The following is a 26,099-nucleotide window of genomic DNA, read 5'->3' as shown; positions in this document are numbered from 1 at the left end:
CAAATAAATATGGGGGGTGTGATGGGGGATTGGTGTGTTGGCAGGATGAGGTGGCGAAACCTGCGATCCGTAAATTGCTTGTGGGAGAAGCCAGGAGGCTCAATATCATGAAATATGAGTTAATATCATAGGGAAGGGGTGGCAATGGGGGTGTACCAGGTGGATGAAGTGGAGAGCCTGAAGTCATTAAGGGATTGCATAATGAGTGGTACAATACAGTGAGGGTACAGGCAGCAGTGGAGGAGGTTTTATAGGGAGATAGACCTTCAGCCTGTGTTTTACGAGCACAGCAGCAGAGGAGGCTGGCGACTACTGTTCCATTGTGATGTCCAGGGCTTCAGAGAGGAGCAAGTCCTGCATACCACTGAGACAATGGATGTTTTTGTAGACAGATGGTATGAGCAGTATTGGGAAACGAAGGTGGTGGAAGAAACTGCGGTGTCTGACATTTGTGGGGGAACGTCGTGTAACGTGTAATCTTAAGTATGATTGACCTCTTCACTTTCGGGCGAGAGGTTGTGCTTCGCTTTTGCTCCTGCATTCGTCAAATGCCATTGGTGGAGGACGGACGTTGGCTGCTGCACTCGCTACAGTTGGTAGCACTGAGCGATTTTTGCAAGATGGCGCAGACTACCAGGAGGAGGATAAACACTGTGTGTACTGAGGTGTTGAAAGGCGCAGTTTATAACACCAATGCGTCAGTTATGCTGCCTGCCAAATTAAGAGATACCTACTGCATCAACAACGACAATTTGTTTGGAATTGCTTTGAATGGAGCTACAAGAATCTTTGTGAAATTTGTGATTGCTGCTGCATATGACAAGATGGTGGAAAAGTACCAGGATGTGTGTATGCTGGTTAACCCTGGTTTAGAAGTACGTATGAGGGACGTATCCAGGTATTATACTTGGGTAAAGTTACGGAACGTCCCATTCGAGGCAGATGAGGAAGACATAAAAGCAACTTTCGAAGAGTTTGGTGTTATACATCAAGCAACAGTTGGAAGGTGGTCTGAGGGAATGTATGCTGGACTGCTTGAGGGGTCCTTTACTCTTAAGATGTCCTTGCGCAAAACTATACCATCATATGTGACATTGAGTGACTTTAGAACTCAGGTGTATGTCACATATGCGGGGCAGAGAAGAACATGCAGACTGTGTGGAGTATATGATCATATGGCTGCGATGTGTCCTCGACGATCGTCACCTGAGACACATGGAGAAGGGAAAGGAGTAGAGAAGGAGAGAGAGGTGATGACCCAGTCAACACAGGAGCATCCTCGGGCCCACAGGGCATGGAATGAAATCGTGGAGGACAATCCGGTGGAATGTGTAACACTACTGGAGGTCTCTCAGGTGATTGAGACCATGCGTATAGAGGATGAGGTGAAACAAGTGGAATTGGGTAGTGAAGTTTCAGCTGCAATAGACACTGTTATACAGGGATTCTTGGAGGATCAGAATAGGGATGGAACACTAGGTATGGTGTCGGATGGGACATCTGCAGATAAGGGTGGAATTCATGAGGAGGGCAATGTGAGTGGTGGGGATGGGCAACCACAGGCGATTTGTGAGGCTGTGGTTGAAGTGCATAAAGTTGAAAGTGCCGATGAGGGCATGCACATAGTTGAGGCATCACAGAAGAGAGAGGCAGGTGCTTCTGACACTGATGATGTTTTGACACCTGCGCAAAGATCTGGTAAGAAACACTCAGTGGATGTCCCAAAAAAAGTATCAGTGGGGGGTAAGGGGCAGGGGAAAGGTGAGGCAAGGAAAGGGTGTTGTGAAAAGCATACTGTACAAAAACGTAAGGACCCGTATGGACATCGGTCGATTGGTAAGCCCCCCAATAGCATTTTTAAGTGCCTATTGTTAAATGTTAATGGCCTAAGGGCCGATGTAAAGTGCAGGATCTTTAGTGACCTTTTAAAGAGACATGGAATACAGATCATATTTTTACAAGAGCATAATTTTAAGTATGGAAGGGACTTGTTGATAGATGAGTATAAGGTTTATGCTGGATATACTGGGAAGCTTAAGGAAGGTGCTGCGGTGTTAATAGCTGAGGCCAGTTCCTTTCAATTGTTACATTAGGAAGAAGGGGGAGATGGGAGAGTAGTGAGGGTGGATGGGGCATGGGGTGGGTACGAGTGTGTTTTGTGAGTGTGTACATGCCGGCGGACAGCAATAGGCATGTTAAAGAGGATTTTGTTCTGGACACATTGATTTATCATATGAGGGGGTTACCAGTTTATACATTATTTGGAGGGGATTGGAATAGTGTGATACGTAGGAAGGATGTGGAGCCGCGGAGAGCTGGGTGTGTGTTGGGAGTCCTACAGGATGTATTAGGGGGAGTCGGATTAGTGGATGTAGTGAGTGGGAGGGGTGCATGGTGGAGCATACTTATGTGAACGGTTATGTGGCACGCTTGGACCGCATTTATGTTTCTCCTGGGATACAAGTTAATAATAAGGAAACTGTAAATGTTGTATTTTCGGATCATAGAGGGGTGGTTGTGGACGTGGGATGGGGTGAGTTGCAGAAACGTTTTATGAGTTATTGGGAACTAAATGTGAGCTTGTTAGAGGATATGGAGGGTGGACTTAGTTTTGTGGAATGGTGGAATAAAGGAAAGCTGGGAGGTGATATATTACTGTGGTGGGAGCAATGTGCTAAACCGGGGATCCATAGTTTTTATATGAGGAAAGGAAGGAAGGTCGGACAATGGAAATATGGATTACAGAGGTATTTGGAAGGGCAGTTAAAAAAGTGTTATGAAGGTTGTCCTGGAGTATATCCGGTTTCAGAGATCGAGGGTATAAAGACGCAACTGGGTTGGAGGAGGTTTTGTGGGGTGATAAGCCAGCCATCAGCTTGCGTTCTGCGGCGATTAAAGATCCGGCAAAATATAATGGGGGGGACAGCAGTTAGTAACGACTGAAGGTATGAGTGGTTTTGCGGATGAATGGTTTGAGATGTATATGAAAGAGGGTAATAGGAAGATGGGGGACTTGCATATTATGGGGGAAAGAATATCACATATCCTGGAACCAGAAGACAGGGTGGAGATAGAGGGTCCCATAAGTGAAGATGAGGTGTTGAAGGCGTTACAGGGGATGAGTGTAAGGAAGACACCAAGGATTGATGGCATTCCAAATGATTTTTATTTAAGTAATTGGGAGGTCTTCAAGGAATGCTTGGTGCATTTGTTAAATGAGTTGAAGGTAAAGGGATGCATGGGTATGACACAACGAACAGGGGTCATTGTCATGATTCCGAAGGGGGAAGTGCAGAATAGCATCCTGGATTATAGAGGTTTATCTTCAATGTGTGGTGATTACAAATTGTTTGCAAGGGTTTTAAGTAATAGGTTACATAGTGTTATTGGGAGAGTTATAGATAAGGGACAAATGGGTGTGCCTGGGCGGTCAATGATTAGTGGACATGGGAGGATTAAGGATTTTATAGATGATTGTAGGACGAGTGGATGGGGTGTACTTGCTTTGGATTGGAAGACTGCTTATGATTGTGTAGAGCGAGAGATGTTATGGATGATAATGAGGCGCATGGGTTTAGGCGAGGAAATTGTCCGATGGGCGGAAACATTATACAAAGGTGCAGTATTACAGGTGCAAATTAATGGATGTATGGGGAAGGTAGTTAGTATGGGTAGGGGACTGAGACAGGGATGCCCCATGTCTGAGATCTTATTTGCATGTCTACAAGATCCTTTATATAGGATGATTAATGTTGGGGTAGATGAAGGGGGGTATGGCAGCGAGGTGCGCCTGGTATAGTTGGATATGTTGACGATACAACGGTTTTAGTTGGGGGAGAGGAGGGATTAAGGAATGTAGGTCGAATTGTTGGGATATTTAGTGGGGAAACAGGTATGTGTATTAATGGAGTTAAGTCTAAATTGTTAGAGGTTGGTTCATAAGTGGGAGGGAACTTGGGACAAAAGTATGGTTGGCAGGTAGTAGATCAAATCAAAGTCTGTGGAGTATTATACAGAAAGGCAGGACAAGAAACTAGAGAGGCCAACTCCGTAAGGGTTGTGCAAGGAGTATTAAGGAGATTAGGGGGGAATGTGGACGAGTGGGCTGACGATCCATCAGAGGGTCATAGTTATAAATACAATAATTTACCCTAATTTGTGGCATGTGGCAGTGGTTTATCCGTTGATGAAGAATGATGTGAGGTTGGTGCAAAAGAAGGTAATGCATTTTATTTGGGGATATGGTTATCATTGGCTTAAGCAGACAGTGGTGACAACATCATTGGGGAGGGGAGGATTAGGATTAATTCCACTATGTAGTAGACTGAAAAGTATGTATGTGAAACATAGTTATATACGGTTGGGTGGGGATCGGGGTGTAAGGGTGAGTGAGGTTATGGATGATGTGCAGCAGTGGTGGGGGGTAGGGAATTGGAGGAGTGTATGTGTATGTTGAGATTTTTATTGAGGGTTAGTATACCAGGAAGAGTGTTGGTGCGAATTTTGGGGAGGACTGTGAGGGGTAATGAGGTGATGGAGGGGGAGAGTGTCTTTCCTTTATATAATTGGGCAGGTATCTGGGGTGCATTTCGTAAGTTACGTTTAAAGTCAAGGGTGCGGGAAACTATGTATAGGTTTTTACATGGGATATTACCCACTAAAGTACGTTTGTATCAGATGAGAATTGTGCAGTCCACATGTTGTGTTTTGTGTGGGGAGGCGGAGACTGCATATCATGTGGTGTATTTTTGTGAGGGTATCGCAAGGGTACGTCTATGGTTTCGTAGGGTCTTGGATATGGTTGGAGGAGGTAGGTTAATGGTATTGAAAGCATTGAGTTTGGACATAGAGGGAGTGGGTGATAGTGTGAGAAGGGCGGTCATGTGTTTGGTAGTGGACTATGAGGGAGGTGGAGAGAGAAGTGCGAAAATACGAGCTTTATCTCGACATTTTTATAAAACAAAGTGTAGGAATGAGGTCGTATATGGAAGGAGATGGGATATAGAATTTCCAGTTCAGTATAGAGGTATGAATGTGTGTAGGTTGCGAGAATTAATGGTGTAATGGTTAAATAGGATTGGTCTCAGCCAGATGGGAAGGGATGATGAGTGTATTCCTGGCATAAATTTTAGATAGAAAACTCTCTTGATGGGACAAAGCTTTAAATGTAGATGTGTTTTATCATGGGTGGTCATGGGGAAGCCAGGGGGTGCACCAAATTGGATCGGTATTTTTATATTCTTACAAATGTTACCGGGTACGTAGGGCACTCTTATAAATCCCGTAGACATATTGTTCAGTCATATGTCATGTGATATTATGTTTCAACTTTTGTACATATATATATGTAAAAAGCGAGTCTGTGAATATATCAGGAGTAATGTTATCATGGCTGATAACAATCTTAACTATAAGTAGGGTTTTGTGTTAGTCATACTAATAAATTCAACCATGTGTTTTTTTCTTAATGTCAAATTGTAATGTGCACATAACAGTATGTATATTACTCTATTGGAAAGATGTTTTTTGCCATCAAGATACTATTATGATGGTTATTTGTCTCTGTGTTCAATGAACAATGGTATGACGTTGTGCAATGTGATATGAGGTAAATGGGGGGGGGGGTAGTTGAACTACCCAAAAATATTTGTTATTGAATGTGCTTAATGTGTATATTGAGCATGGGGATGCGAGGAGTCTTAATAAAATTATTCAGTATTTTGATAATCTTATGTACGTTAATGGGCATGTATGACACTGATATAATTCCTGTGAATATAAATTTTCGTAAGTCATGTGATATAATGCATCAACTTTTGTAAATATGTGTATATGTAATATGCGAGTCCGTGACTATATTCTATTCTATTCTATGTGATTTGCCGGTATGGATCCCGGCCCGGGTCTCTTCCAGTTTGGTGACCCGGCAATGGCTCCCCGGGTAGGGAAGTGTCATTTATCTTTTCTTGTACATGCGTGGCAGTTCTTCAGCAGGAAGGGGAGAGTACCTCTCTGGCTCTATGGCCAAATGACGTACCAAAAGTTAGTGTGCACTAACGGCTGCTGGTGTGCAGTGCAATGGAGGCCGAAAGCAGGCCCGCACAGCGACTTCAGCGAGGGGGGGGGAGTGACGTGCAATGACTGGGAGTAAGGTTTCCAAGTCCCTGACAGCTAAGTACACAAGATGTGCTGCCTCATCCTCCCGGGCTTCCCCCACTGGGGTCATTGGGAAGTGTCTATGGCGAAGGGGCATCGTAGCCGGGTAGTGCACTAAGGGTTTTGGAACCATTCAGTCACAATGGGCACAGAGCTCCACTCATGCCTGTTCAACAATCCGTGCAGTGGTGGGATACCCTAAGCATAGGCGGTGGATATGCACCCTCAGTTCTCTGGATTGCGTCCAAATACTTGGAGGGGGCGCCCTGTGGGTCGCCCTGACATACCAGCAGAGGCTCTGTGAATCCCCAGGGTCAGGGAGTGGGCGTCTGGCGTCACCGGCAGCCCACAGCGTAATCTGGCTTAGGCTGATGGAAATTACAGCACATGGTTGTGCCTCGAGGGTTGCAGTCCTTGCAGTCTCATCTGCGGCATCATTGCCAGGGATACCCACATGGCTCAGGATCCAGTTGATGGTGGCCCTGTGACCCTGGGCCATGAGCGTCTGCAGGTCACCCTGGATGGATGTGATTAAGTGTATGTTGTCCCTTGGCTCTGTGCATAATTGCTTGGATCGCTGCCTTGGAATCAACATGGATGACAGGGGAATGCTGATGGTCTACAAGAGCATGCTGCAGAGCTTGTTGGATGGCAGAGTTCAGCCTGGAGGATGGTACAATGGTCCGGGAGGTGCCAACCTGCTGTCAGATTGCTGTGGAATATCCCAGCAGCTGTGCGGCCTGCCACTGGGTCTGTGGAGCCATCGGTGTAATATGGCACACACCCTGGGCCTTCTGCACCCACAATGCTAGCCGAGGCAAGTCATTGCAGAATGTGCTGGGGGCAATGCCTCTTGCTGTCTGGTAGGGTTGTCCAGCACACCGCCAACAGCTCTGGTGCCCAAGGGGGCAGCACCAAGTAGTTCGCTGCCAGTCTGTCGCAACCTCGCGATCCTCATGGCAGCTACAAGTTGGATCCTGTCTTCAAGGGGCTGCAGCTGCACCTCAAAGTTCAGAGCCACTGCATTGGCCCACCTAGGAGCCCCCAGCATGGCCCGTACAGCTGTGTTCTGGATCACACAGAGAGATTTGATGTTTGTGGGCCTGGCATGAACAAGAGCAAGTGCTCCATAGTCAACGAGTGAGCATATTGCCTGGATGTAGAACAACCTTATGACCTCGAGGCTGGCCCCAACCCTAGGGTTGGGGCCAGCCTCGAGGTCATGACCCTCAATGCCCTGACCCTCTGCAGAGCCCTCTCTTTGATGTAGTGCACAAGTTTCTGGAAGGTGAGGCACCTGTCAGTTTAGATGCCAAGGTACCTATAGCTGTGAACCCAGTCCAGGTCGATGCCCAGGACCCACAGCCTCTGACTGGGTTTCCTGGTGTGAAGGATCATGGCTTTGGATTTTGCCACAGATATCTTGAACCCCAAGTGACGGCAAGTGGAAGCCAGCAGATCGAGGTCTTCCTGGGCATGCTGCAAAAGCTGGCGCTTCCTAGGTACGACAAGTGCCAGGTCATCGGCGTAGCTGAGGAGGAACGTGCCTCTGGAAAAAGGCAGGTGCACCAGCTGGTGCATCTGTACATTGAACAGGGTGGGACTAAGCACCCCACCCTGTGGAGTGCCGTTGTCTAGGGTCTTGAGAGAAGAGGCATGCCCCTGGAAGCATACCCGGGCCTGCCTGTCCTGGAGATAAGAACAAAGCCATGCAAGAAGCCTGCCTTTAACCCCCCTGTGGGCCAAGAGTGAGAGGATGGCAGGTGCACTGGCTAGCTCAAAAGCTTTCTCGAAGTCGAGGAAGACAACAATGTGGGCTGGAGCGTCTGACCCAATGCCAGCCAGTAGGGTGGTAAGGCTTTCGAAAGTGCTCACTCCTGTGGTGAAGCCATAGAGGTGTTTATGAGGAGGGCCAAGCTTCCACCTCAGGCGCTCCAACGCCATCCTTTCAGACACCTTCGAGATGCAACTGGTGAGGGAGATGGGTCTCACACTGCCAGGATCCCCAGGCTTAAGAATCGGTATGATGTCAGCCTTCTTCCATACGGCAGGGAGTTTGCCAGTTTGCCAAGTCCAGTTGACGACCTCCAGGACAGCTGCATGGCCAGAATGGCCAGACTGAGTGATCATGCCATAGGTGATACCATCATGTCCCGATGAGATATGAAGGCTGCCTGGAGCTCCTTGTCAGTGAAGTCTTCATCCGTGACGTCCTTAGCCTGGCATGCTGCTTGGATCACCATCATCCTTCTAGGAAGCAGGGTGGCTTGGAGGTCCCGGAGATCCTGAGGCAGTTGAGCCATGGCCGCTCTGGAGGTGAAAAGGTCCACCAGACGTTCTGCCTCTGTTGCAGGGTCTGGGTGCAATCGAGCCACACTGCGACACTGCTCAGTGGCCAATCGTAACTCGGTCCAGATCTCAGATAAGGTGGAGGAGTAGCTGAGGGAGGCACACCACTCGAACCACTTAGCCTGCCGGACCCTGTGTGAGCCATGGCGTGCATGCCGCACCACTTCCCTGAGCAGACACATGGACTCAGCCGTACTCATCTATTTGTACTCAACTATTTGTGGTTGCAGGGGTCGAGTCATAGCTCCTGGCCCCACCTCTTCGCTGATTGCTACTAGGTGCATCTTGCGTTCGACGTCGATCCGGTGGTTCTGCTCCCTGATATCCTCATTGTAAAACCACCAGTCACGTTTGTATGACCCCCCACCTGTAATCTTAGGTATGGCTGCCTCAGCTGCACATGTGAAGGCTGCCTACAAGCTTTGAACCGCCTCATCTGGGTCTTCTGGAAGAGGAGACTCTGCCCACCAGTGCTCGATGACCTCCTGGAAGCACTGCCAGTCGGCCTTCTTGAGATTCCATCTGGGGGAAGGTGTGGGGAGTGGGCACCGCTGGACCATCAGTGTGGTGACCACTGCAAAGTGATCACTGGTGAGATGAGGGTGGACCTTCCATCTTGCACTCGAGAGCAACCATCTAGAGATGAGTGTGACGTCCAAGCAGCCACTGTAGTGATGGGTTGGCTCACCATTGTTGAGGAGGGCGATCTCAGGGACCTCCTCCAGCACAGCCGCAAGGTGCCTCCCAGCTGCGTTGGTAGGAGAGTCAGAAGAAAGTATTGGGTGGTGGGCATTTACATCCCCAGCCACAACAAGACACTCCCGGGGGGGCGAGTGCTGCCACCTCTGAAATGTCAAGGGTGTACCAAGAGCTTCAGTAAATGTAAACCACGAGAGGTCCATCTGGCAGGTGTAGGGTGACAGCCTGAACCTCCATGCCCTCTCTGCAGTTGATGGGGACAGTGGAGATTGAATGAGGGATTGTGGTTCTGACATAGATCACCGTGCCCCTGCCAGTCCCTTCCAGGCGCTGAAGGTAAGCTGAGAATCCCGGGATATGTGGCTGCATTTGATGTGAAAATTGGTAAGTGTCTCCTGGAACAGGAAGACCAACTTCATCCTGAACTGCAGCTTCAATCACTAAGTGAATTTTCTGCTGCAGCCCGCAAATGTTCCACTGGAGGATCTTCAAGGCCCACAGAGGTGGTCCTCTGATTCCATCTCTGCCTGGGACTCATCGTCCGTTGTTGGTGACTCCGGAGCCTCTTCCATCACAGACTGGAAGGACTCCTGGATGATGGCTTGAAGTTCCATTGAGTCCTTCCTGTCCAGTAGGACCACGCCCAGCATCCACGACAGAACTGTCTGCAGACGCCTCTGTCCTCTGCCGACGGCAGCAGGCGACAGAGGAGCACTGAGATGACCCCGATGGTTTTCTTCAGTCGAGCGGGAAATGAGTCTACCATTACCTCTGTAGACATTGAGCTGGACGACATGTCAAGTCGGGGCTGAGTCACTGGGTATATCTGGGTGGCTGTCGACACTGCAGCAGCATAAGCTGGGTGCACCCTGGGTCTGGCCTGAGTGGCCATGGGCTTCCAGGTCCCCTGGCGGGGAACCTCTGCCTGACTCTGGCCGCTCACAGTAGGGGCCTGCCCTTGGGAAAAGGCCTGCTGGTGAGATAGCAAGGAATGATGGTGCCCAGCTGGGACCTGTTGGGCAGTGTTCCTGGCCTGTGGCTGTTTTTCCCATTGATTCTGTCTTCCTGGTCACCGAGCTGTCTGACCCCGCAGTTGACCGTGCTGCTGCAAGCCAGTGCCTGCACCCTGATGCCACTGCTGGGAGCCCAGTGCCAGGAACTCGTCGGTATTGCCCTCCTGCAGTATCTGGTGTACCACGGTTGGAGCCCATACTGACTGTTGCTGGGTGGTTCCAAGGCTGGGTGGCGTCGGGGCTGCAGGGTCGTTCCGATGACGAACCTACTGCCAGTGCTGCACCATCACAGGACAGCTCCGGTTCCAGGCATGGTGCCTCTTTGAGCAGTTGGCACACTTGGGCTCCAGCCGACGGGCTTTGCCGGTCGGCTGTTTGAGGATTGCAATGCAGTCCTTCGAGTCGTGTGCCTTGCTGCACACACCACACTTCTTCTCTCACTGGCAGGTGGCTGCAATATGATTGAACCCCTGACAGTTGAAGCATTGTACTGGGCCCAACAGGTATGGTTGGGTCTTGAATCTTCCCCAGACCCCAAGGTCCAGGTGCGTGGGAAATGAACCTTTGTGGTGGATCAGCACCTGGCGGGTGGGCACCTTGTTTACTGTGGCAGTGAGTCGCTCCACCTTGACAATATTGGGCACTTCCAAAATGGGATCCAGTGGGAGGGGCACAGGGACGTGTAAGAGCACCCCCTTGTACACCTCCCAAGCAACCAGTTCCACCATGCTGGGATTGTCACAACCAGCCCCTTCAACTCCTCGTAAGAATCTTCGTCCCAAGGAATGACCAGAACCTCGTTCCTGAGAGTGAACTCGCAGCAGAACTTGAGGCCGGGTAGACCTCCCAGATACCTTACAAACCCGTAATCGGGAACCTTGAATTTGTTGAAGGCCCTGGTTGCTTGTGCCCGAGCAGAGCGGGAATTCCTTCTTCCACAGGGAGTCAGCCAGTCCCCATCTGCTGTGGAGGCCGACACAACTGGGGTAGGGACCTGGGATGGCTCCATACTTGCCAGTTGAGGAGCTACAGCCTTCTGGTTTCCTTCCACGACCCCTATGGCCATCTGGGGGTGCAAGTCTCCTTGGGTAGCAGCTGCCGACGGATCTAGTGGCAGATCGGCAGATACAGTAGTCTTCACTGCATCCTTGACCTTCTTGGTGGGGGCTTCCACGTGCCCCACGTCGTCCTCCGACTCGTCCTCGCATTCCAATGAACGTTTAGGCCGCTTTCCTGGGTCTGTCCTGGTGACTCTAGGTGTGGGGACAGAGCCAGCAGCCGAGCTGCTGCCTGTGACCTCACAGTCGCCCACACTGGGTACAAAGCTGTGAGGCTCAGTGCCCCAGTCGGAGCCTGTAGCCACCCTCACGTGGCTCACTGCTCTGAAGCACTGAACACAGTCCAAGTATCACTAGAATCGACGCTAATCTGTGCGTAAACTAACACAGATGTATATTCCCAAGCAAACACAACACAGTCTCTGTCATCCTATCTCCTTTCCATATCGTCGACGTGTTCCTGATGTACTTCATCTGTGATGAGCGTGACACGTGACTATATCATGTGTAATGGTCTAATGGATGACGGCATTCATAATTATATAAACGGTTTTTAGTTATAGTCATAATGCTAAGTTCAATCTTATGTTCTTTTTTCTGAATATCATTTGTCATGTTGGCATAATCTATGCATCTTATACTGAGGAAATTTTTATTGTTAACAAGATACTATGTTCAAAGTTTAAATTATGTTGGTTATTCGTTTCTGGGATCACTGAACAATGGTAGGATCTGGGGTGACGGGGGGGGGTTGTGGGGGTACTGGGGGGTTGTGGGGGTACTGGGGGGTTGTGGGGGTACTGGGGGGGGTTGTGGGGGTACTGGGGGGGGTTGTGGGGGTACTGGGGGGGTTGTGGGGGTACTGGGGGGTTGTGGGGGTACTGCTCAAACATATTTTATTACATGTACTTAATTAATGTTTATATTGCTGATAGAAAAGGGGAATTCAAAATTGTTTTTAATTAGTATTGCTTGCACAGTTTTCCCTTGTTTTTGTATATAGGCATTTTACATGTATCAGGTGTGTGTAGTGTACTAAGTGACATATTATTGTAAACTGAAATGATTTGATTGATGTCAGGTATAATATTGTGTAATGTTGTTTTTCACACACGTGTTGGGGGTTGTTTACCTGGAGTGTACCTGGAGAGAGTTCCGGGGGTCAACGCCCCCGCGGCCCGGTCTATGACCAGGCCTCCTGGTGGATCAGAGCCTGATCAACCAGGCTGTTACTGCTGGCTGCACGCAAACCAACGTACGAGCCACAGCCCGGCTGATCAGGAACCGACTTTAGGTGCTTGTCCAGTGCCAGCTTGAAGACTGCCAGGGGTCTGTTGGTAATCCCCCTTATGTATGCTGGGAGGCAGTTGAACAGTCTCGGGCCCCTGACACTTATTGCATGGTCTCTTAACGTGCTAGTGACACCCCTGCTTTTCATTGGGGGGATGTTGCATCGTCTGCCAAGTCTTTTGCTTTCGTAGAGGGAGTTTCGTGTGCAAGTTCGGTACTAGTACCTCTAGGATTTTTCAGGTGTATATAATCATGTATCTCTCCCTCCTGCGTTCCAGGGAATACAGGTTCAGGAACCTCAAGCGCTCCAAGTAATTGAGGTGTTTTATCTCCGTTATGCGCGCCGTGAAGGTTCTCTGTACATTTTCTAGGTCAGCAATTTCACCTGCCTTGAAAGGTGGTGTTAGTGTGCAGCAATATTCCAGCCTAGATAGAACAAGTGACCTGAAGAGTGTCATCATGGGCTTGGAATCCCTCGTTTTGAAGGTTCTCATTATCCATCCTGTCATTTTTCTAGAAGATGCGATCGATACAATGTTATGGTCCTTGAAGGTGAGATCCTCCGACATGATCACTCCCAGGTCTTTTACGTTGGTGTTTCGCTCTATTTTGTGGCCAGAATTTGTTTTGTACTCTGATGAAGATTTAATTTCCTCGTGTTTACCATATCTGAGTAATTGAAATTTCTCATCGTTGAACTTCATATTGTTTTCTGCAGCCCACTGTGTTCTGTTAGTGAGGAAATTATAGATCCATCGACCGACTTTTCCTGTTATTACTTTAGCACGCATTTTGTGCGCTATTACGCCATGGTTACACTTGTCGGAGGCTTTTGCAAAGTCTATATATATTACATCTGCATTCTTTTTGTCTTCTAGTGCATCTAGGACCTTGTCGTAGTGATCCAATAGTTGAGACAGACAGGAGCGACCTGTTCTAAACCCATGTTGCCCTGGGTTGTGTAACTGATGGGTTTCTAGATGGGTGGCGATCGTGCTTCTTAGGACTCTTTCAAAGATTTTTATGATATGAGATGTTAGTGCTACCGGTCTGTAGTTCTTTGCTGTTGCTTTACTGCCCCCTTTGTGGAGTGGGGCTATGTCTGTTGTTTTTAGTAACTGAGGGACGACCCCCGTGTCCATGCTCCCTCTCCATAGGATGGAAAAGGCTCGTGATAGGGGCTTCTTGCAGTTCTTGATGAACACGGAGTTCCATGAATCTGGCCCTGGGGCAGAGTGCATGGGCATGTCATTTTTCGCCTGTTCGAAGTCATTTGGCGTCAGGATAACATCAGATAGGCTTGTGTTAAACAAATTCTGTGGCTTTCTCATAAAAAAATTCATTTTGATCTTCGACTCTCAGTCTGGTTAGTGGCTTGCTAAAAACCGAGTCATATTGGGACTTGAGTAGTTCTCTCATTTCCTTGCTGTCATCTGTGTAGGACCCATCTTGTTTAAGTAGGGGCCCAATACTGGACGTTGTTCTCGACTTTGATTTGGCATAGGAGAAGAAATACTTTGGGTTTCTTTCGATTTCATTTATGGCTTTTAGTTCTTCCCGCGATTCCTGACTCCTATAAGATTCCTTTAGCTTAAGTTCGATGTTTGCTATTTCTCTGACCAGTGTCTCCCTATGCATTTCAGATAGATTGACCTCTTTTAGCCGCTCTGTTATTCTTTTCCGTCGCCTGTAAAGAGAGCGCCTGTCTCTTTCTATTTTACATCTACTCCTCCGTTTTCTTAGAGGAATAAGTCTTGTGCATACATCGAGTGCCACCAAGTTAATCTTTTCTAGGCATAAGTTGGGGTCTGTGTTGCTTAGTATATCTTCCCAGCTTATATCGGTTAGGACTTGGTTTACTTGGTCCCACTTTATGTTTTTGTTATTGAAGTTGAATTTGGTGAATGCTCCCTCGTGACTAATCTCATTTTGTCGGTCTGGGGCTCTGCGCATACATGTTTGAACCTCAATTATGTTGTGATCAGAGTATATTGTTTTTGATATGGTGACATTTCTTATCAGATCATCATTGTTAGTGAAGATGAGGTCTAGTGTATTCTCCATTCTAGTAGGCTCTATTATTTGCTGGTTTAAATTGAATTTTGTGCAGAGATTTAAAAGCTCGTGTGAGTGTGAGTTTTCATCAGAGCTGCCTCCTGGTGTTATTACTGCAACAATATTATTTGCTATATTCCTCCATTTTAGGTGCCTTAAGTGAAATCCCCCAGGAGCAAGATGTTGGGTGCAGGAGCTGGAAGATTTTCCAGACAGTGGTCAATTTTTAACAGCTGTTCCTGGAATTGCTGGGATGTTGCATCCGGGGGCTTGTAGACTACCACAATGACTAGGTTTTGGTTCTCGACCTTTACTGCTAAAACTTCCACTACATCATTTGAGGCATTAAGCAGTTCTGTGCAAACAAGTGACTCTGCAATGTACAGGCCAACCCCCCCCTTTTGCCTGTTCACTCTGTCACATCTGTATAGGTTGTAACCTGGGATCCATATTTTTGAAGAGGAAATTTTCTAAAGGCAATGTAACACCTGCAGTGTTTTGATTATAAGGACATAATTGTTTTTGTATGTGAAATATCTGACACGGTATACTTTTATTTATTTATTGTAATGTGTGTTTTAAATAAAAAATAAAAAAAAATCTTAAGGAACGGGACAGGATAGCACTGGGGGGAGTCATTGTCAAAGGGGAAAATTTAAGGGCACTGCCAGCTATGACAAAGGGTAAATCCCTGGCATTGGATGGTATTCTGGTTGAATTTTATGTTAACGTTTGAGACTTATTACAGGGGGTTTTGGAGTGAATGATGAATATAATGAAAAATGGAGGTGGACTGTGGTCTGTGTAGTCGACAGCAGTTGTGGTGTTTGTCCCTAAGGGTAAGAAACAGGTGGGTATTGGCGATTATCGTACTATTTCCCTTTTGTGCGCCAGTTATAAAATCTTCACCAAGGTGTTGAGAAATCGAATAAAGTGTGTAGTGGATCGTGTAGTGGCGCCTGGACAGTATGGTATTCCGGGTAGATCCATATTCACAGGATATTCAGTTATTGTTTACTTCGTGAGTGTTCTGGAAGAGAAGGTCGATTAGGTGGGGTTGTACCTATGGGTAGGGGTCTGTGGCTGGGCTGTCCATTGTCTTTGTGTGCAGGTCCCTTTCTATAGGAAGGCAAGAGACATTGTTTTTGGTGGTGGAATGACTGTAGGTACGAGAGTTTATCCAGTGATTGTGGAATATGCAGACGACACGACGTTATTAGTGAACGAACACACGAACCTTGTCACACTGGAAGGGATACTTGTAAGGTTTGGGAAGGCTTCTAGTATGGAAGCGAACGTAGAAAAATCAAAGATTTTGGGTCTTGGTGAGTGGGAACACCGTAGGGACTGGGGCTGCTCATTAGTGATGAATATGCAGTGATCATTGAATATCTGTGGAATTGTGTATGCGGGTGATATAGAGAGGAGGCGAGGGTGACAAATTCGGAGAGAGTTGAGAATAACATTGTTAATCGATTACAAGGACTCCTACCTTATCATTTAACACTCGTGCAGAGAGACATTATTGTAAATACCCTCTGTACAGTAAGGTATGTTGTTTAGCAGCCGTGTACCCTTTAACTACCGAGGTGATACGAAGGATTCAGGGCAGGATTTTTAGGTTCTTGTGGTCCTCAAAGTGTGAATGTTTGTGGAGGGGAGTCATCACGCTGCCAGCGAGAAGGGGAAGTTTGGGGTTATTTAATCTTCGAAAACGTGTGCTGTGAGTTTATGTTAGAAGGGCAGTGCTGCATGCAGGGCCATTCAAAGTCTTGATCTTGTGTATGCTGTGTTTCTTAAGACAATTAGAGGGATAGATTTTCGAGACTGCTGTTGTTGAGGGTGATGATGTCGGTGAGGGAGCCGGGACAAATTGAGATTAGGATCTTGTGTAACATATTGATGGGTGATATAAGGGCTCCTGTAGTTTCCTTATAATTTATGTATGACTGGGGGAACATTTGGAGTATGTTTGCAAAACTACGCATCGCTCCGAGGGAACGAGAGGTTACGTATAATTTTTTACATGGAATTCTAGCTGCTAGAGTGTCGTTCTTGTATCAGGTGATGGAGTTTGTGTGGTTGATGAGACTGCATTTCATGTAGTGTACTTCTGTGGGTGTTATGAGGGATTGAGGCGATGACTCACTCGTGTGTTAGTGTTGGTGGCAGTCGGAATGTTTCAGTATTGAGAGCGTTGAGTCTAGACTTGAGTGGTGTTACTGATACAGCAGCGAGAGCTGCGGCGTATGTTGTTGTTGATTATATTTATATCATGTGGGCTTTTCGTGAGGAAGGAGGAGATATGGAAGTATCCTGGCGGCTAAGTTGTATAGAACTTTGAGTAGGAAGAAATTATTGGACAGTACACTGGGGAACAGTCTCACCAGGGATTGAGTATTAGTGTCGAGGGTTTGTTAGCATTATGACCGTGGTGGAGCCCGTGCCTGGTGGGTACCGAGCTCCTGGTGGGTACTGGGCTCCTGGTGGGTGGGGAGAATAGGGTAACAGGGTTTGGTTGGTATTCCAAAGCATTGGAGTTTCAGGGGGAGGGGGGGATGTATGTGGGATGTGTGTGGAATGTATAACATTGTAGTGTTGAAAGTTGGTTTGCAGAATATGTAACCTTCATGAGGCTCTGTTTACAGTGTGTGTGTGTGTGTGTGTGTGTGTGTGTGTGTGTGTGTGTGTGTGTGTGTGTTGATGAGTGTATTCATGAGTTACTATAGGGACGAGTATAAGGAATGTATATATGTGAAGAAATATATATGTAACGGTGATACAGTAAGTTCAGGACCTCTATCTTGGTTCTCATTCTGTTGCTTCTATATATATTATTTACGTCAGCAGGAGGCATAATTGATCTTCAGGTGTGTATATGATTGTCGAATATATTTTCAAGGTTAAAGGTTTGGTGAACCATGTATTTTGTAGACACAGTTTTAAATATAAAACTTAAATTGTATATAACCTGACCTTCAGACAATATTGTTATGGGACCTGTACTTATAGTGGTAAAGTTATTAAGGTTATAGTTAATATCTTGCAGATGTAAATAATCTGTTGTGTAGATGTATTGCGGGATACAATGTATGTAACTTAATTAAGTTCCAAAACGTTTTATGATGCGCTAGTTAAGGTTAATTACTGTTTTGGTTAAGGTTAGTGTCTGTTGTTTGTGTGTGTGTGGGGATGGAGTCAGAGTATGCCCTGTATCGTGTGTGTGTGGGGATGGGGTCAGAGTATGCCCTGTATCGTGTGTGTGTGGGGATGGGGTCAGAGTATGCCCTGTATCGTGTGTGTGTGGGGATGGAGTCAGAGTATGCCCTGTATCGTGTGTGTGTGGGGATGGGGTCAGAGTATGCCCTGTATCGTGTGTGTGTGGGGATGGGGTCAGAGTATGCCCTGTATCGTGTGTGTGTGGGGATGGGGTCAGAGTATGCCCTGTATCGTATGTGTGTGGGGATGGGGTCAGAGTATGCCCTGTATCGTGTGTGTGTGGGGATGGAGTCAGAGTATGCCCTGTATCGTGTGTGTGGGGGGATGGGGTCAGAGTATGCCCTGTATCGTGTGTGTGTGGGGATGGGGTCAGAGTATGCCCTGTATCGTGATAGATTCAGCAATATGAACGACTTTGACTTTGCATCATAGGGTGGTTTTAGGGTGTGGATTGTTCTTAGGGAGGAATATCGCCATTGTGAACGGACTTGAGTCGTGCCAGTAGAGATTTCTGCTCCATGTAACCACACTAGTCTACCTGCATATACATTTTGTGCATAATTTTAAATGAACAATGTAACATGATCACAATGGTGAGGTTTTTCTTAACTATTTTCAAGTAGTGGTATGTTTAGGTATTGTATATATTGTGTCAGATGTTGCCTGGGTTGTTGTATTGATGTTTTCCCATGTTTAGTTCATTACACATGTTTAAGTATAGCCAGGTAAAAGTGGACAGTCTTCACTTGTGGGGGAGGGGGGTAGTGTAAGCAATACTGTGTGTTAAAATGGTATAAAATACCGACAGGTTGTTAGGTAAGACACATATGCAACAGTTAGGTATCTTTATTATTGTTTCATACTATGGAACAATGCTCTTCTCCAGACTGAGGGACTGACCACCTCAAAACTTTAAGGGTGATGGACTGATTACATCGTCTTCACGTATCTTCTGCTTCTATCAACTTTTCTGTACTCGACTGAAGAAGCCTACTGTGTAGGCGAAACGTTTCATAATAAAGATACCTAACTGTTGCATATGTGTCTTACCTAACAATACTGTGTGTACACCATTATACCTTTGTACTTGTGTAGCACTGTACACAGAAGCAATGTAGGTTGTGTTAAGTTAGTTACAGTGTCATTATATACGAGGTAGTTATTCATTATTGTGTAGTGACAATGTTGATTTATTCCTCATCATCCGTATCATTGTTACATGTTAATATATGTACACTACATACATTGTATCCCGCAATACATCTACACAACAGATTATTTACATCTGCCAGATATTAACTATAACCTTAATAACTTTACCACTGTAAGTACAGGTCCCATAACAATATTGTCTGAAGGTCAGGTTATATACAGTTTAAGTTTTATATTTAAAACTGTGTCTACAAAATACATGGTTCACCAAACCTTTAACCTTGAAAATATATTCGACAATCATATACACACCTAAAGATCAATTATGCCTCCTACTGACGTAAATAATATATATAGAAGCAACAGAATGAGAACCGAGATAGAGGTCCTGAACTTACTGTATAACCGTTATATATATATATTTCTTCATATAAATACATTCCTTATACTCGTCCCTACAGTAACCCATGAATACACTCATCAGCACACACACACAAATGCACACACACACACACACTCACACACACACACACACACACACACGCAAGCTGATTCTCAGGACAGAAACAGTGCGGAACAGGATCCTCCAAGAGAAACCATGGTTGAAATGGTCAGGAAGGTACAAGAGGGTATTCCTAGACAGAGACAGAACAAAAACAGAACGACAGCAGCTGAGGGAGAGGACAAAAAAAGCGAAAGGAGCTAGGAAAGGAGACAAGGATGGAACCAGCAGAGGTTAATCAGAGCAGGACAGAGCAGCAAGGGCAAACACACACACAACTATCCTCAGAACCCCACAACCTATCACACCATCCCAACACAAACTATAATCCATACTAACAGCTTCCACCCAACACCCAGCTATAGAATCCCACAGTATGCTACCAGGTCTCCCACCCTCACAGGCCCCACAAACCACAGTGTTGGAAAGGAAACTGAAGGTATGGTACACAAACGCTGATGGAATAACAAATAAGTGGTAGGAGTGGCACGAAAGAGTCAAAGAGGCATCACCGGACATCATAGCTCTCACAGAAACCAAGCTTACATGTATGATAACAGATGCCATCTTTCCAATGGGATACCAGATCCTGAGGAAAGACAGAGGGAACAGAGGGGTGGAGGAGTGGCACTGCTGATTAAAAACCGATGGAATTTTGATGAGCTGGAGAGAGGAGACAGCAGAGAAACAAGCGATTACATAGTGGGAACACTTCACTCTGGAGGTCCCAAGGTGGTAATTGCAGTGATGTATAACCCACCACAGAACAGCAGGAGGCCAAGGCAAGAGTATGATGAGAGCAATAGAGCAATGGTTGACACACTGGCTGCATTGGCCAGAAGAGCTCATGCATGTAGGGCAAAGCTCCTGATCATGGGTGACTTTAACCACAAGGAGATTGATTGGGAGAACTTGGAGCCACATGGGGGCCAAGATACATGGAGGGCTAAGATGATGGAGGTGGTACTGGAAAACTTCATGTACTAACACTACAAGGAGAGAGGAGAGGATGAACCAGCAAGACTGGACCTAGTATTCACCTTGAGTAGTGCAGATATTGAGGACATCACATATGAAAGACCCCTTGGGGCCAGCGATCATGTGGTTTTAGCTTCGAATACACAGTAGAGCTACAAGTGGAGGGGGAAGCAGGAAAGCCAGGATGAATGAAGCCAAACTACAAGAATGGGGACTACAGAGGAATGAGGAACTTCCTGAACGGGGTTCAATGGGACAGAGAACTGGCAGGGAAGCCAGTTAATGAGATGATGGAATATGTAGCAACAACGTGCAAGGAAGCTGAGGAGAGGTTTGTACCCAAGAGTAACAGGAATAATGAAAAAGCCAGGATGAGCCCATGGTTCACCCAAAGGTGCAGGGAGGCAAAATCCAAGTGTGCTAGGGAATGGAAGAAATATAGAAGGCAAAGGACCCAGGAGAATAAGGAGAGCAGTCGTAGAGCCAGAAATGAATATGCACAGATAAGGAGGCCAAACGACAATATGAAAACGACATAGCAGCGAAAGCCAAATCTGACCCGAAGCTGTTATACAGCCACATCAGGAGGAAAACAACATTCAAGGACCAGGTAATCAGGCTAAGAAAGGAAGGAGGAGAGAAAACAAGAAATGACTGTGAAGTATGTGAGGAACTCAAGAGATTCAAAGTGTTCACAGAGGAGACAGAAGGGACTCCAGAAAGACGGAGAGGTGGGGCACACCACCAAGTGCTGGACACAGTACACACAACTGAGGAAGAAGTGAAGAGGCTTCTGAGTGAGCTAGATACCTCAAAGGCAATGGGGCCGAATAACATCTCTCCATGGATCCTGAGAGAGGGAGCAGAGGTGCTATGTGTACCCCTAACAACAATATTCAATACATCTATCGAAACAGGGAGATTGCCTGAGTCATGGAAAACAGCAAATGTAATCCCAGTCTTTAAAAAAGGAGACAGACATGAAGCACTAAACTACAGACCAGTGTCACTGACATGTATAGTTGCAAAATCATGGAGAAGATTATTAGGAGAAGAGTGGTGGAACACCTAGAAAGGAATGATCTCATCAACAGCAGCCAACATGGTTTCAGGGATGGGAAATCCTGTATCACAAACCTACTGGGGTTCTATGACATGGTGACAGCAGTAAGACAAGAGAGAGAGGGGTGGGTGGATTGCATTTTTTTGGACTGAAAGAAGGCGTTTGACGCAGTTCCACACAAGAGATTAGTGCAAAAACTGGAGGACCAAGCAGGGATAACAGGGAAGGCACTACAATGGATCAGGGAATACTTGTCAGGAAGACATCAGTGAGTCATGGTACGTGGCGAGGTGTTAGAGTGGGCACCTGTGACCAGCGGGGTCCCACAGGGGTCAGTCTTAGGACTAGTGCTGTTTCTGGTATTTGTGAATGACATGACGGAAGGAATAGACTTCGAAGTGTCCCTGTTTGCAGATGAAGTGAAGTTGATGAGAAGAATTCATTCGATCGAAGACCAGGCAGAACTACAAAGGGATCTGGACAGGCTGCAGACCTGGTCCAGCAATTGGCTCCTTGAGTTCAACCCCACCAAGTGCAAAGTCATGAAGATTTGGGAAGGGCAAAGAAGACTGCAGACTTAGTACAGTCTAGGGGGCCAGAGACTACAAACCTCGCTCAAGGAAAAAGATCCTGGGGTGAGTATAACACCAGGTACATCTCCTGAAACGCACATGAACCAAGTAACTGCTGCAGCATATGGGCGCCTAGCAAACCTCAGAACAGCATTCCGACATCTTAATAAGGAATCGTTCAGGACCCTGTACACTGTGTACATTAGGCCCATATTGGAGTATGCGGCACCAGTTTGGAACCCAGACCTAGCCAAGCACGTAAAGAAACTAGAGAAAGTGCAAAGGTTCGCAACCAGACTAGTCCCAGAGCTAAGAGGTATGTCCTACGAGAAGAGGTTAAGGGAAATCAACCTGACGACACTGGAGGACAAGAGTGATAGGGGGGACATGATACCGACATACAAAATACTGAGAGGAATTGACAAGGCGGACAAAGACAGGATGTTCCAGAGATGGGACATAGCAACAAGGGGTCACAGTTAGAAGTTGAAGACACAGATGAATCACAGGGACGTTAGGAAGTATTTCTTCAGCCACAGAGTAGCCAGGAAGTGGAATAGTTTGGGAAGCGATGTAATGGAGGCAGGATCCATACATAGCTTTAAGCAGAGGTATGATGAAGCTCACGGTTCAGGGAGAGTGACGTAGTAGCGACCAGTGAAGAGGCGGGGCCAGGAGCTATGAATCGACCCCTGCAACTTCAACTAGGTGAGTACACACACACACACACACACACACACACACACACACACACACACACACACACACACACACACACACACACACTGTAAACAGAGCCTCATGAAGGTTACATATTCTGCAAACCAACTTTCAACACTACAATGTTATACATTCCACACACATCCCACATACATCCCCCCCTCCCCCTGAAACTTTAATGCTTTGGAATACCAACCAAACCCTGTTACCCTATTCTCCCCACCCACCAGGAGCCCAGTACCCACCAGGAGCTCGGTACCCACCAGGCACGGGCTCCACCACGGTCATAATGCTAACAAACCCTCGACACTAATACTCAATCCCTGGTGAGACTGTTCCCCAGTGTACTGTCCAATAATTTCTTCCTACTCAAAGTTCTATACAACTTAGCCGCCAGGATACTTCCATATCTCCTCCTTCCTCACGAAAAGCCCACATGATATAAATATAATCAACAACAACATACGCCGCAGCTCTCGCTGCTGTATCAGTAACACCACTCAAGTCTAAACACAACGCCCTCAATACCGAAACATAACTGTTACCTGTTAGCACAACTAACACATGAGTGAGTCATCGCCGAAACCCCTCATAACACCCACATAAATGCAGTCTCGTCAACCCCACAAACTCTACAGGCTCCATCCTCCACCACTTTCCTATACGATAACACTAGCAGCTAGAATTCCATATAAAACTTATACATAACCACAAAATAGAGCGAAACACCAACGTCAAAGACCTGGGAGTGATCATGTCGGAGGATCTCACCTTCAAGGACCATAACATTGTATCAATCGCATCTGCTAGAAAAATGACAGGATGGATAATGAGAACCTTCAAAACTAGGGAGGCCAAGCCCATGATGACACTCTTCAGGTCACTTGTTCTATCTAGGCTGGAATATTGCTGCACACTAACAGCACCTTTCAAGGCAGGTGAAATTGCCGACCTAGAAAATGTACAGAGAACTTTCACGGCGCGCATAACGGAGATAAAACACCTCAATTATTGGGAGCGCTTGAGGTTCCTAAACCTGTATTCCCTGGAACGCAGGAGGGAGAGATACATGATTATATACACCTGGAAAATCCTAGAGGGACTAGTACCGAACTTGCACACGAAAATCACCCACTACGAAAGCAAAAGACTTGGCAGACGATGCACCATCCCCCCAATGAAAAGCAGGGGTGTCACTAGCACGTTAAGAGACCATACAATAAGTGTCAGGGGCCCGAGACTGTTCAACTGCCTCCCAGCACACATAAGGGGGATTACCAACAGACCCCTGGCAGTCTTCAAGCTGGCACTGGACAAGCACCTAAAGTCAGTTCCGGATCAGCCGGGCTGTGGCTCGTATGTTGGTTTGCGTGCAGCCAGCAGCAACAGCCTGGTTGATCAGGCTCTGATCCACCAGGAGGCCTGGTCTCAGACCGGGCCGCGGGGGCGTTGACCCCCGGAACTCTCTCCAGGTAAACTCCAGGTAAACCTCTCGTTCCCTCGGAGCGATGCGTAATTTTGCAAACAAACTCCAAATGTTCCCCCAGTCATACACAGGATATAAGGAAACTACAGGAGCCCTTATATCTCTCATCAACACTTTATAAAAGAACATAAGAACATGAGAAAGAAGGAACACTGCAACAGGCCTACTGACCCATGCAAAGCAGGTCCATGTCCTTCCCCCCGGATTAGCCCAATGACCCACCCTTGCGGATAGCCCAATGACCCACCCAGTCTGATCACCTTCACTCAAGGATGGAGCACTGCACCAGACCCAGCAGCACAAGCTAGTCAGGTCCAACTCACACCCACCCACACCCACTCATGTATTTATCTAACCTATTTTTAAAACTACACAACGTTTTAGCCTCAATAACTGTACTCGGGAGTTTGTTCCACTCATCCACAACTCTATTACCAAACCAGTGCTTTCCTATATCCTTCCTGAATCTGAATTTTTCCAACTTGAAACCATTGCTGCGAGTCCTGTCTTGGCTGGAAATTTTCAGCACGCTATTTACATCCCCTTTATTCATTCCTGTTTTCCACTTATACACCTCGATCATGTCCCCCCTAATTCTACGCCTTTCGAGAGAGTGAAGATTCAGGTCCTCAGTCTATCCATGAGATCATCTTTGGCATCCTCCTCTGTACGTTTTCAAGAGCGTTTATATCCATTCTGTAATACGGTGACCAAAATTGAGCAGCATAGTCTAAATGAGGCCTAACCAAGGATATATAGAGTTGAAGAACAACCTGTGGACTTTTATTATTTATACTCTAGATATGAAGCCAAGAATTCTGTTAGCTTTATTGCGAACACTAATGCACTGTTGTCTTGGTTTTAGATTACTGCTAACCAGAACTCATAAATCCTTTTCGCAATCAGTAGTATTAAGATCTACATTATTTAGTTTATATGTCGCATGGTTATTTTCCTGTCCAACATTTAGAACTTTGCATTTGTCAATATTAAACTTATTAATTTTCCCGGCTCTCTCGCCGACATCATCACCCTCAACAGCCGTAATCTCGAAAATCTATCCCTCGAAATCTCTTAAGTAACACAGCATACACACGCTCAAGACTTTGAATGGCCTTGCATGCAGTACTGTCCTTTTAACATAAACTCACAGCACACGTTTTCGAAGAATAAATAACCCCAAACTTCCCCTTCTCACTGGCAGCGTGATGACTCCCCTCCACAATCATTCACACTTTGAGGACCACAAGAACCTAAAAATCCTACCCTGAATCCTTCGTATCACCTCGGTAGTTAAAGGGTACACGGCTGCTACTTAACATACCTTACTGTACAGGAGGGTATTTACAATGATGTCTCTCTGCACGAGTGTTAAATGATAAGGTGAGAGTTCTTGTAATCGATTAACAGTGTTATTCTCAACTCTCTCCAAATTTGTTACCCTCTCCTCCTCTCTATATCACCCGCATACACAATTCCAAAGATATTTAATGATTGCTCCACATTCATCGTTGATGAGCAGCCCCAGTCCCTACGGTGTTCCCACTCACCAAGACCCTGTATCTTAGATTTATCTACGTTCACTTCCATACTGCACACCTTCCCAAACTTTCCAACTACCCCTTCCAGTGCGATGAGGTTCGTGTGTTCGTTCACTAAGAACTGCCAGATGATCAGAAAAGGCAGCTGTCACGGTATTAACTGAATGTACCGTAATCGAGGATGTAACATGATGGTACCGGGTGGACAGTGACTTAAGGAAATAAACAAAATCATCCCCAGTGAAA

At 46.5% G+C, this 26,099-nt stretch overlaps 1 protein-coding gene across 1 annotated transcript in view; it reads left to right on the top strand.

Annotated features, from left to right (window-relative positions):
* LOC128703523 (uncharacterized) overlaps nt 1-26,099 on the top strand; it is a 586,091-nt gene that overhangs the window by 246,051 nt on the left and 313,941 nt on the right. The gene's annotated exons all lie outside the window — the stretch shown is intronic.

This window comes from Cherax quadricarinatus, chromosome 93, assembly GCF_038502225.1.
Source record: "Cherax quadricarinatus isolate ZL_2023a chromosome 93, ASM3850222v1, whole genome shotgun sequence".
In the NCBI taxonomy this organism is placed as follows: Eukaryota; Metazoa; Arthropoda; class Malacostraca; order Decapoda; family Parastacidae; genus Cherax; species Cherax quadricarinatus.
This window is presented reverse-complemented; position numbering and strand designations above follow the sequence as displayed.